The following is a 12,090-nucleotide window of genomic DNA, read 5'->3' on the forward strand; positions in this document are numbered from 1 at the left end:
ACACTGGAGTGGGTTGCCATTTCCTTCTCCAACGCATGAAAGTGAAAAGTGAAAGTGAAGTCGCTCAGTCGTGTCCAACTCTTCACGACCCCATGGACTGCAGCCTACCAGGCTCCTCTGTCCATGGGATTTTCCAGGCAAGAGTACTGGAGTGGGATGCCATTGCCTTCTCCCCTCAATAAGACTAGAGAGGAGGAAATAGATATAAAAGATATTTGGAAGCAAAATAAAACTAGGTAGTCCAATGGGTTGTTAGAGGTGTGGGTGAATAGGGGAATATTTTGTTTTGTCTTTTGTTTCTGTGGTTTTTCTTTCTGCTTGTTTTTGAAGTAGATGGTAAGGCTGTAACACAGTGTTGCAAAGAGAAGGGGAGTAGAAACTGGTATATTACAGAGAAAATGTTAGTTTCATCATGGTGAAGGGAGGGTCCTATGGGATGTCCAGGCCTCCCTAGTGGCTCAGTGGTAAAGAACCCGCCTACCAGCGTGGGAGATGTGGGTTGGATCCCAGGGTTTGGAAGATCCCATGGAGAAGGAAAAGGCAGTCCACTCCAGCGTTCTTGCCTGGGAAATCTCATGGACAGAGGAGCCTAGCGGGATCAAGTCCATGGGGTCGCAAAAGAGTCGGAGACAACTTAGCGATTAAACAACAACAACGTGGGATGTCCAGTTGAAGATTACCCAAAGGAACTTGTAAGTATGGAATTTGAATTTAAGAAAGGGTCAAGGCCATAGATACTGATTCAGAATCATCTACGTACAAGTGGATGTATGTAGAGTTATTTTAACTGGAATGAGTAAGATCACCCAGGAATAGTATTATAGTCTTCCTGCACCCGGGGGCCCTCAGATCTCTAGTAAAGATAAACCCAGAGGTTTATCATCCTCACTGAACCTCTCAGCTATAGCTTTCACCTAACACAGAATAATTATAATGATACTTTATAGGGAAAGCATTTATTATTTTCGTGGTAGAAATTAATGTTAGCCCTGTCTTGAACATAAGGAAACTGGGTATAATGGAAACAAAAGGCATTCAAGAAATGGGAGCTTCCTTTTGAATTTGTTGATGCACATCATCTGATCTTGCAAATTAATGCTAGCACTGTTTTTAACACAAGTAAACTAGGGAACAGAGAGGGGAAGTAATTTAGGACAAGTCACAGAGCTACTTAGCTGAACTTGGAACTGAAATCAGGCAGTTTGCCTACAGAGCCTATACTCTTAATCACTATTAGACTGTTCCTCCCAAACACTGCCCATCTGTTGAAATGAAATGAAATGGACTCATGTGAATATCATTATTCCTTTCTTGGCAATTTGGAGAGGAAGTGAGGAAATTCCTGAGTTCCTTATTTTTCATCTTAGTCTCTGGTCATTCTTATCACATAAGCTACAACACAACCCTTAGAAGCCTAAAGAAAGGATACAATGTATGGGAGTTAGTTAGAGAGATTCTCCAAGGAGACTTAGTAAGTAACTAGAAATTTCATTGAGCAACAAACCCTAGGGCTATGCTATACAGACAAATCATGCCTATATATAGATACCCTTTAGCTATGTGACGCTTAGATGCTGAAGTGTAGCTCCACAGCATCACGTCTCAACTCTGGCAGAATTCACTGGGGAAGTTAGTTGTGTTTTTTTTTTTTTTTTTTTAATTCTGATGCCCAGACCCCACCCAACTAATTATATAAAAATCTCTGGGTGCCAGGCACAGGCCAGAGTACTTTTAAAAATGTTTCCTGGTGACTTTAAGGTGAAAAAAGGTGTGCATCAGTCACTAGGATAAACCCATGCATTGTTTGACTTGCCTTATGGAGATTTACCATAGAAACCTAAGAGACTGATAGAGAAATCATATGTATAAAACTTTATGTGGCAACCTTGATAAACCCCAGAAAAGAACATTCACAGCTTTATTTGTCCTAGAAGAAAGACAAACAAATAAATACAGCATTTGATATTGAAACATTAAATATTGCTACACAATTTCATAAAAGAACCTTGTGTAGCTGTGAAATTACCAAGTATAAAATTATAATCCTCAATCCTCAGAGCAAATGGAGTCATAGCCCTTAAGTGCAACAGTGTTGGTCCATAATGACTGTTATTAGTTTCATCTCTATACTACAAAATATTTCACTTGCATTAGTTATTAGGTCTTAGCAATGCATTCTGTCTCCATAGCTCTTTTTAACTCCATGTGATATTTATTTTATAGCCATCATCTGTGATATGACCATGACAGGTGGTACTTATGGAAACATGATAAGCATGTTTGCCATCTCTGTGTCTAGTGACTGATTTATTCAGAAGTCTCTTTCTGAACTGAAATTCCTTTGGAATTGCTATAAAATCAGATTTGCTTCATTACCAATTGAATAAAGATGCCTGCCCCAGTTTTAATCACTCCTCAAACTAGCAAAATCCTTATCTTGAATATGTAAATGTCCCAGGATATCAAGGGGACTTGGTCAGCCCAGGTTCTTCCTCTAATAATCTCTCCCACTCTTTATGTCTTTCTCCTAAAGCCTACAATGCTCACCAGTGCCCTGGATTTCTGTGTGCCTCTTCTGATCTTGGGTAAGTTACATAAATTCTCTGAACTTCAGCTCCTTGCTCTGTATACTGTAAAATGGGCCTAGTGATGCCTAAATTACAAGGTTGTTGTGCAAATTAAGGATAATGATACAGAAGTACAGTGTCTATAGAGAATAGACTTGTGGTTGCCAAGGGGGAGGGGAGAGGGGAGGGATGGACCAGAAGTTTGGGGTTAGCAGACGTAAGTGATTATATGGAGGATGAATAAACAACAAGGTCCTACCATATAGCATAAGGAACTGTATTCAGTATCCTGGGATAAACCATAATGGGAAAGAATATGAAAACGTATAATTGAATAACTTTGCTATGCGGCAGAAATTAACACAGCATTGTAAACCAAATATACTTCATTAAATAATTTTCTAAAGCGCAGTGTCTAACTTATAGTAAGTATGCAATAATTTAGAGTATTTTTATCAGTCATCAACCGCTTTATTCATTTATTCAACATTTAATGAACATATTCTATTTGGTAGGCCAAGTGTTAACAAAAGACAAAAATCTCTCCCCATAATGAGACAAAAAAGAAACAAAATATATGAGTATACATCGAGAAGATGTGAGCTGGTGATTAAATGCAATAGAGCAAAACAAATCAGGAAGAGGAGACAGGGATTGCCAGGGAGAGGGTGAAAGAACAGTTTCAAGTTTAGGGTCCTCAGGAAAGCTCAGTGATAAAGTTATATTTGAATAGAGACCTAAAGAAACTGAGGAGAGAGTGAGCCATGCTGATAGTTGGAAGAAAAGAAATGCAGGCAGAGGGACAGCAAGTGCAGAAGCATGCCTTGCATTTGCAAGGAATAAGGGTATGTGTGGCTAGTTGTTATGCAAAAGCATTAGCAGACGAATGGATAAGAAAGCTGTGGTACATATACACAATGGCATATTACTCAGCTATTAAAAAGAATGCATTTGAATCAGTTCTAATGAGGTGGATGAAACTGGAGCCTATTATACAGAGTGAAGCAAGTCAGAAAGAAAAACACCAATACAGTATATTAATGCATATGTATGGAATTTAGATGGATGGTAATGATAATCCTATATGTGAGACAGTGAAAGAGACACCGATGTAAATAACAGATTTTTGGACTCTGTGGGAGAAGGTGAGGGTGGGATGATTTGAGAGAATAGCATTGAAACATGTATATTATCATATGTGAAATAGATCGCCAGTCCAGGTTCAATGCATGAGACAGGGTGCTCAGGGCTGGTGCACTGGGATGACCCTGAGGGATGGGATGAGGAGGGAAGTGGGAATGGGGTTCAGGTTGGGGAACACATGTACACCCATGGCTGATTCATATGAATGTATGGTAAAAACCACCACAATATTGTAAGGTAATTAGCCTCCAATTAAAATTAAAAAAAAAAAGCATCCACAATTTATAAACAATGGGTGTAGCCTTGTTCCAAAAGATGCTGAAATGTGCATTTCATGCGATTTTCATACAATGAAATTTTCTTTTTCTTTTTATTGTATTATTTTCCAAGCATTGAGATATATAAAATATTATGCAAAATATGCTTACAAATCTTAGCTCATGAGCCACATAAAAATAGATAGCAGGCTGGAATTGGTCCATGGGCCACAGTTGGCTGACTCTGATCTAGGATCTTGAAGATCATTGTGAGGCTTTCACTGATTGAGATGGGGAATCATTGGAGAGTACTGAGTAACTGAGGCACATGGCCTGGTTTGCATGTTTAAAGGATCCCTTTGGTTGCAATGTTGAATGGGGGCATAAGAAGTGGCGAGGATTTTCTTATATTAACTCAGGCAAAAGGTGATGGTGCTTTGTCTCAGGATGGTGGTGGAAGAAGTAGTGAGAAGTGGCCAGTTAGTGGACATATTTAAAATCTACTTTTAATATTTTAAGATTTTTGTATCTATGTTCATAAGTGGGATTGGCCTCTACTTACTATTATTTTCATATTACTCTTGGCTTGCTTTGTTATTATGGTCTAGTAGTCTTATGAAATGAGTGTGTAGGTGAGGTGTTTGTCATTTTTGTTTGTTTACATTTACTGAAGAATTTTGCAAACATTAGGTGTACCTCTTCCTTGAATGACTGATAAAAATTAATTATAAAACCATCTGGACCTGAGGTGAGTTTTTATTTTTGTGGAAAGACATTTACTTACAGATTACATTTCCTTAATGCTTATGAAACAAATCAGGTCTATTTTCTATTTATTCTTGAGTAAATTTGATAATGTTTCTTTTCTAGGAATTTGTCCATACGCCGCTAATTTTCAAATATTTTGTTATAAAATTGTTTGTAAAATCCTATCATCATTTTAATCTCTACTTTATTTGTCATGATGTCCGTTTTTTATTTTTATTATTTATGCTTTCTTTTTTCTTGTTTAATTTTACCAGAAGTTTATTGATTTTAACTGTCTTTTCATGGAGTAAATATTTGCCTTTGTTGATTCTTTTTACTATATATATATATATATGCGTTACTACTTAATGCATTCTGTTTTATTCTTATGATTTATTTCCTTCTCCTTTTTTGGGTTTCTTCTATTTTTCTTTGTCTAACTTCTTGTTTAGGACTCTTAGCTCATTAATTTTAAGAATGTTCTTCTCACAGAAGTTTTAAGACCATCCTTGTCCCTCTCTGTACTGCTTGAACTGTGTCCAGTGAGTTTTGATGTGTGATATTTTCTTCATTGTCCATAGGCATTTTCTAATTAATATTATGATTTATTCTTTAACCATGAACAATATATTTTAAAATATCTAAACCTATGACACTTAGTCACCTACATTTGTATTGATTGCATGTGTAGTCTATATGATATCACTTCTTGGAAAATTTAAGCCTAATTTATAGACTTTGTCATCATTAATAACTGAACTGCTCTGAAATCTCATTTTCAGTCATCCCATTTATGAACCATCTTTTACCTTTTCAGCTAATTTAAACGATGACACCCATTCCAACAATTCTGGGACTGCATCAAGACCTCTAACCCAATTACCCTACCACTTTTTAAATTGTCATCTCTCAATATTATCCCTTCTCTTGTTTACCCATAGTGGCTTCCACAGCCTAGCATCATGGCCTTTAACATACTCACCTTGAACTCCCACATCCTTTTCTCTCTCTGACAAAACCTGAACACTGCTCAAACACAGATCTCTGGAACTTTCACTTATGCAGCTAAAAGTGACTGGAGAAAAATACCAATGACACTGACTACTCTTACATGAAATTTAAAGTCATAAATCTCAAATGCATACTCAATACTGCCCAAGAATAGAATTCTTCTCTATAAACCTTCCCTTCCCTACTTCAATTGGTGATCAATCCTGGTGTTTATATGTTGAAATTAACATTCTAGAATTAATTTATTCTTCAGAGTAACATTTTAGAGTGTTACTGGGATCCTATGCCCTCTTACCTACTCAAGGACTTTTCTCTTATAATTAACCCCAGTGTTCTGCAAAATCAACATTTCACCATATAGTAGATAATACCCTCAGCATGCACACAATCATTTCCTTCTTAAAAAAACAAAAGCTCTCTTGGCCCCCACATCCCTTTCCAGCTTCTGTCCAATTTCTCTGCTCCATTTTAAAATATAACTAATTAAAACAGTTGTGTATTTTCCCAGTCTTAATTGCTCACTTATCCTCTCTTAAGCCTCCAAACACCCCTTCCAAAATCAGGCTTTTATCATCATCTACTAAAAATCTCTCACCTTAGAAGGTCATTGACTATAATGGAGATATATGGAAATGGATTCTTACTTAAAAAAAAAATGTATAAAGAATTCATTAACATCTTCAATGTAAAACATGTTATTTTCGTACAGAAGAACAATCTATTTCACTGCCTTTAATTTATTTAGCATTTATTTCACATATGCTGGAGCAAAATTTGTGAGGGAGAAAAATATGAGCATACAGTGGTTAAAAACTAAATAAAACCTCCTAATGATCTTTTTGAGTGTCTTGATCCATATATACAATATTTATATCACAAATGATATCAATCTTTTAAATAATTGTGGTTTATTGCTTATCTTCACTAACGCTACAGCATAGGATTTTTTCAAGGCTGTCCTCAGGAATTTATGTTAATGTGTTTTACATGATCTTTTCTTTTAATGATTCCTCCACTTATCTCCAAATATTTATTCCGCTCAGAAGTATACCAGAGGTTGAAACTTTAGTACTAGTAAAATACACCTGTGGCTGATTCATGTCAATGTATGGCAAAAACCACCACAACATTGTAAAGTAATTAGCCTCCAGTTAAAATAAATAAATTAATTTGAAAAAATATCAGAAAATACTCCGAAGCAGCCTCAAAGGCAACAGTACTCCCAAAGTGGTCTGCACAGTCTGTGGAAATATTCCATTAAGTTGCAGCCTCTTAAATAAATACACTCCAGTTTTCAAAAGTGAAGACAAACTTTGAGTAATCAAAACCACGTGATACTGACCTAAGGATAAACATATAGATCAATAGAACAGAAATGAGAATCCAGAAATAAACAAATACAGACACAATCAATTGATTTTCAATAAGGGTGCCAAGACAAAGAACTGTCTCTTCTACAAATGGTGCTAGGACTTCCCTGGTGGTCCATTGGCTAGGACTCTGCCTTCCCAATGTAGTAGGGCCCAGGTTTGATCTATGGTTGGGGAAATAGATCACACATGCCACAGCTAAGAGTTCACATGCCCCAACTAAAGATTCCACATGCCACAATGAAGACCAAAGATCCCACATGCCGAAACTAAGACCCAGTCTAGCTCAGCCCCTCTGTGGGGAAGTCTTGTGCTTGTTCTCTGGCAGCTGTGATGTCTGTGACCAGGTGCATAAATTAATTTAAAAGAGGAAGATGTCAGAAGCCTAACCACCTGCCATCTTGAAACCAGCACGACCAGCCTTAAAACGGTTGATTTGTTGATTCCTATGGTCCCTCAAACTTCTTGTCAGTGGATTCAGGCTTCAGGGGAAAGAGGCATGGGCTGGGGGTGGGAATAGGTAGTTACTAATTAATGGGCATAAACTTTTAGTTAAGAAAGATGAATAAATTCTGAAGATCCACTTATGAACATATCTGCCTATGGGTTAAAGGATTGTATTGTACACTTGAAAATCTCTTAAGAGGTAGATCTAATGTGGAGTATTCTTACCACATTAAAAAAGATCTGAAACAGACACACTCCCCAGAGGTGCTCATTAGACTATTTTTTGCCCAAAGTCCAAACCTGAATCTCAAATCTTGTCTTAGTTGTAGAGAAAATGCTGGTCTGAGATACACCTGTGAGTGTCAGGGGAAAAAAAGAACCCAAAGAGAACAAGAAACCATTTTGCCAGCACTGCCTAGAGAAGAGCCAATCAAATCTTCAAACATGACAGAATACATAGAGAAGGGAGAGCATAAGAGAGACAGGCCAGGGCCTCTAGAATTGGGGAAACTGTTTAAATGGCCTCATAAATAGAAGAAGAAAGAATAGAAGGGAGATGACCTCAGCCTTTTAACCTCATCCTCATCATCTAATCATATGAAAAGATGTTAAAGTCAAGTTCCCTAGGTCTTTGAATAAGGCATATTGTCTCCAGCCACCATCACAAGGAACCAAATTAGTACCTTTGAATTTTATGAACTTAGATCAACACCCTTCTTCCTTGAGGGCAGACGTAGAGGATCTTCATACACCTGGAGCAATGGTCCTTAAACAGGGACACTTTTTAATTATACAAATCCTAGATCCAAAACCTGACAGTGGTGGGATCTAAGTAAATGCATTTTTTTAATATACCCTAATATTTCTGATAGAGACAGTTATGGTTCAGGAAACCACACTTTGGAAAAAAATTATTAGACAGTATTAATATAACTGGGCAAGGAATGGCCTGTTAGGAAGTGAATTAAATTGTTCGAAAATTGCACAAGTGGGAGCATTTCAACTGCATAGGAAATGCTTGTTTAGAAATGATGAACATGCAATTCATGTTAGACACAGAGGTAGAAGCACACTGGGTTTAAAAACAATAAAATATAAAGACACTTACAGAGTTACAAAACCATCATTTTAAGTTGTAAAGCTTGAGTTTAAAATTCGTGATGTGTTCATTTAATTATTCATAATTCACTGGGTAGGATATTATAGAAATATAGAGACTTCCCACTCCCTCAGTAAACACCAGGAAATTCTACACAAGCTTTGGCAAAGATGGGAAAGCGAAGAATGTTCTGACCCTGAAATGTTGAATTAAAACCACATTTTCTTATCACTCCCATGCCATAGTTGCTATTAGTGTTTCATGATGTTTTATAGCATGTTAAGATCTTATTATCCTGCCAGTTTGAAGTCTACTCCTGGTTCCATTGTAACATAGAATAATTTTCTCATGCTCACCATAGTCCATTAGTTGGTTTTTAGCTTTTGCTCTTAATGCTTTTATATTTCTAATTACTTCTTAATGGTTTAAGATCTTATTAATTTAGTTTTACTCCAGCTTTAGAAACATATTACTTTAACTTGTGCAGTTTCTGAATATTACCATGATAGTCTCAGTTAGAAAGAAAGAGCCCATACCCATTGAAATAATTATCATCCTGAAAACACAAAAGACCTGCGTTTAAGCAATGCTTTCTTCAGGGAGCAAAAAATGGCTGTAGTGATGTCTTGACCATCTGGAAGACAGGTATTCTCTCAAATCATGTCTCTATGGACGATTGTTGTTCTGTGACCTGAAACAGGGGTTTATTCACTTCAGTGGAATCAAGGTGATCGTGCTAATTTGCATAAATTTTGTTAGATATAATTTTCTCATTTACATGGTTTTGGGGAAGTAACAGTTATTCTTTTCATTATGAAAGTTGTACATGCTTATTGTGAAGAAGAGAAAGGTGTAATGACAAAACTAAAAACTGAAAATCACTCTTACTAGCCATGCTCCTGTTGAGACAACAAGTGTTAATATATTTGTGCTTTTCTATACAGTTCTTTTCCTACTCATATGTATAAAGCTTTAAAAAATGGGACTACACTACATATTTTGGTGCATATCCTACTCTCCATTTAATATCACCTGAGATTTAAAGTTTTTATTATTTTAAACTCAGGGCTAAAGACTTGAATTAACCATATTCCTCAGTTCACTGAGTATTTTCATCATTATGATAGGTTCAAGATCCTTGCGTTATTTTATTTTATTTTTCCAATTATCATTCCTAACAGCTACTGCCTTTTCTCTTGGAGATATATATATATATATATTCTTATAAAATACGTACTATGGTTGAGTGTATATATACGGCTTTAATTCATGTAACTTGCCTTATACTATAGAATTTATTTTCTTTCTTTTCCTTCCACTCAGTGATGTGTTTCAAAGATGTACCTGTGTTGCTATATATAAACCTAGTTCATGGTTTCTAGTATCTGCAGAGCATTTTCTGGTGTGCCCCCACTGCATTACATTTGCTCATTCCATGAGTGATAGACATCTAGCTATCTTGCTACCATCAGGAAGTTTGTAATTGGACTTGTATAAGAGTTTCTCTAAGGCAAATACCTGGATGATGTATGGGTAAATAGGCATAAACATTTGTTAATTTCACTAATGAATGCCAGATTTATCTCCAGAATGGCTGTGCCAAATTACATTCTCACTAGCAGTTTATGGCACTTCCATTTCTCCACATCTTCAGCAACAGTTGATATTATTTGCATCTCTAAACTTTGCAAATCTGATAGATAAAAAGTAATATCACATTGTTATTTGGATTTCTATGTTTCTGGTTGCTAGTGAGGTTAGCAGCAATTTACTAATTAAGAGCTAATCCACAGTAGGATGGGCTTCATAGTTAAGGCCTCATATGATTCATTGGGACCAAATTAACCAACGTCACTAAAAAAAACTTAAAAATGTCCTCCAGAAAATTTTAAGCATTATACTACATGCTGTATGCAGTGAAATAAGGAAAGAAAAAGAAACACAAGATATAGAGATTAGAAATGAAGAGATAAAACTGGATTGGTTCATAGATGACATCACTGTCTATGTAGAATATTATAAGGGATCTACAAAAAAGCTCCAGAAATAGTAAGGAAACATAAAATCTTTCAGGATACAGGTCAATACAAAAAATCAATTCTATCTCTATGTACAAAAATTAGACAACTAGAAAATAAAATGTACAAAGTAGTATTTATAATGGTAAGAAAAAGCAAGAGATATTTATAAAACATATCTAATACTGATGCCCTGAAAACTACAAAACATTGATGAAATTTGTAAGAAATAAATTTGAGACATGCCATGTTCATGGGTCAGAAAACTCAATCATTAAGATTTAAATTAACCCCCAATTGGTCTCTCAATTCAATACAACCTTAATCAAAATGCATGATATATTTTGTATAAATCTTTAAGCAAGTTCTGAAATTTGTACTAAGACACAAAAAAACAAAAATGGCCAAAATAATTTTGAAAAAGAAAAAAGTTGGTACTGAAAGCTATGATAATCAAGACAGTATAGTATTAGTGAAAGGAAGTGACATGTAAACCAATGAAACAGACTAGAAGTTCCATAAATAAACCCAGACATCATGATTTTTGAAGAAGTTGCCTAGGTAACTCAAGGAGGAAAATACTCTTTCGAAAAAACCATGCTGAAACAATTGGATATCCACTTAGAAAAACAATTAACTTTTACCTCACAATGTGTGTGTGTGTGTGTGTGTGTGTGTGTGTGTGTGTGTGTGTGTGCTTAGTTGCACAGTTATGTCTGACTCTTTGCAATCCCATGGACTGTAGCCCACCAGTCTCCTCTGTTCATGGGATTCCCCCAGCAAGAATATTAGAGTAGGTAGCCATTCCCTTCTCCAGGGGATTTTCCAGAGCCAGAGATCTAACCTGGGTCTCATGCATTGCCGGCAAATTCTTTACTGTCTGAGACACCAGGGAAGGAAGCCCTTACCTCACAATATACATAATTAAGTGAAACAGATGACAGACCTAAAAGTGAAAGCCAAAACAAAAATTTCTTGATTAATTAATTCTGAGAAGAAAATTTTCATAGGCAACACTAGGAGTATTCCTTGGAAAGAGCACAACAAGAAAAAAAAATGGACATATTCAACTTTATCAACATTAAACTCATCTGGTATTGGAGAGACAGTTGAGAAAGTGAAAAGGCAAATCACACACTGGGAGAAAATATTTACAATACACATTTCTGACAAGTAATTAGTAACTACTACATAAAGAACCTCTATATATCAATAGGAAGACAAACAAGTTACTAAAAATGGATAAAATATTTGTAAACCTCAAAGAAAATGTGTTGTGCTTAGTCACTCAGTCATGATACAGTCTGTGACCCCGTGGACAGTAGCCCACCAGGCTCCTCTGTCCGTGGGGATTCTCCAGAATCAGTTGGACATGACTGAAGTGACTTAGCACAGCACAACACAGAAAGGGGTTAGGCAGTTTCATATAAA

At 36.1% G+C, this 12,090-nt stretch overlaps 1 long non-coding RNA gene across 1 annotated transcript in view; it reads left to right on the top strand.

Moving 5' to 3' along the window:
* The first annotated feature begins 506 nt into the window (after positions 1–506).
* The window catches only part of LOC145535933 (uncharacterized), a 77,753-nt gene continuing 66,169 nt past the window's right edge, over positions 507–12,090 (top strand). The window contains exons 1-2 of the long non-coding RNA XR_014075541.1: positions 507–692; positions 2,534–2,585. This is a non-coding gene — a long non-coding RNA (uncharacterized LOC145535933). The remainder of the gene's footprint in view (positions 693–2,533; positions 2,586–12,090) is intronic.

The sequence above is a fragment of the Giraffa tippelskirchi genome, chromosome X (assembly GCF_054371585.1).
Source record: "Giraffa tippelskirchi isolate mGirTip1 chromosome X, T2T-mGirTip1v1.2.pri, whole genome shotgun sequence".
In the NCBI taxonomy this organism is placed as follows: domain Eukaryota; kingdom Metazoa; phylum Chordata; class Mammalia; order Artiodactyla; family Giraffidae; genus Giraffa; species Giraffa tippelskirchi.